This window comes from Etheostoma spectabile, unplaced genomic scaffold, assembly GCF_008692095.1.
Source record: "Etheostoma spectabile isolate EspeVRDwgs_2016 unplaced genomic scaffold, UIUC_Espe_1.0 scaffold50, whole genome shotgun sequence".
In the NCBI taxonomy this organism is placed as follows: domain Eukaryota; kingdom Metazoa; phylum Chordata; class Actinopteri; order Perciformes; family Percidae; genus Etheostoma; species Etheostoma spectabile.
Window position 1 is genome coordinate 669 of NW_022605620.1, and position 1,249 is coordinate 1,917.

At 45.6% G+C, this 1,249-nt stretch overlaps 1 pseudogene; it reads left to right on the top strand.

Annotated features, from left to right (window-relative positions):
- Nucleotides 1-884: 884 nt before the first annotated feature.
- LOC116686812 (ceramide synthase-like) overlaps nt 885-1,249 on the top strand; it is an 8,664-nt pseudogene continuing 8,299 nt past the window's right edge.

The following is a 1,249-nucleotide window of genomic DNA, read 5'->3' on the forward strand; positions in this document are numbered from 1 at the left end:
AGATTAGGGGGGACTTCTAAGGTCTAATAATATAAGACCTCCGAGACGCTTTCAGACAGTATTAGGGGACACACTAAGGCAGTCTATGGTAAAAAAGAGTACTCTTCAGGATACAGATTAATAGGGCCTAAGGGTATATATAAAGAGGACTTCAGATTACAGTATTAGAGGGACACATACGGGGTCTATATAAAGAGACTTCAATACAGTATTAGGGAACCACTACGGTCTATATTAAAAAGAGACTTCAGATATCACGTATTAGGGACCACTAAGGTCTATCATAAAGAGACTTCAGATACAGTTATAGGGCCCACAAGAGGTCTATAAAGCGAGACTTCAGCATACAGTATTAGGGAACACAAAAGGGTCATATAGAGCCTAGTATGTTATTCTTAGGGGGAGACCCATCTCTATCGAATTCAGTATTCTGGGAATAATAGGTATATATAGGGGTGTACCCCTCAAGACCACTAAGGTTTTATAAAGGGAACTAGATCGCTACGGTATTGGGACGGGACCACTAAGGGTCGTATTAAAGAACTAAAGAAGAGGACTTCAGATGACAGTATAGGGGACCACAGAAGTGGTCTTATAAAACGAGCTTCAGATACAGTATTAGGGCCCCACTCCACTAAGGTCTATATAACAGAGACGCAGTTACCGTAGTTCAGGGACCACCAATAAGGTCGATAGTATGAAAGAGACCTTCAGATACAGTACTTAGGGACCACTAGAGTGTATCTAAAGACGACTTCCGGGATGTCCAGGATTGAGGGACCACTAAGGTCTATATAAAGAGACTTCAGATACAGTATTAGGGACCACTAAGGTCTATATAAAGAGACTTCAGATACAGTATTTCAATGTCTTTCTGATTCTGACCTGCTCTCTGTCTCTCTTCCTGTTTCCTGCTCAGTCATTGGCTGACCGACAGCTACATCCTGTTCGCCACGCCCTACTTCGCCTACGACATCTACGCCATGTTCCTGTGCTACTGGCACAAGCTGCAGGTCAAAGGTCACGAGGAGGGGGGTGCGGGGGGGCAGGGGGCGGCTGTGGCCGGGTACCTCCGCAGGGAGAAGCTGATGGTGCTGCACCACGTCTTCATGGTGGTCTGCTGCTTCCCCGCCTCGCTGGTGACTCGCTGCTAACACCACCCTCACGCTTACAGCCCAGGGGACGCTAGTAACATACATTATACATCATACATCATACAGCATACATCATACATCATACATCATACATC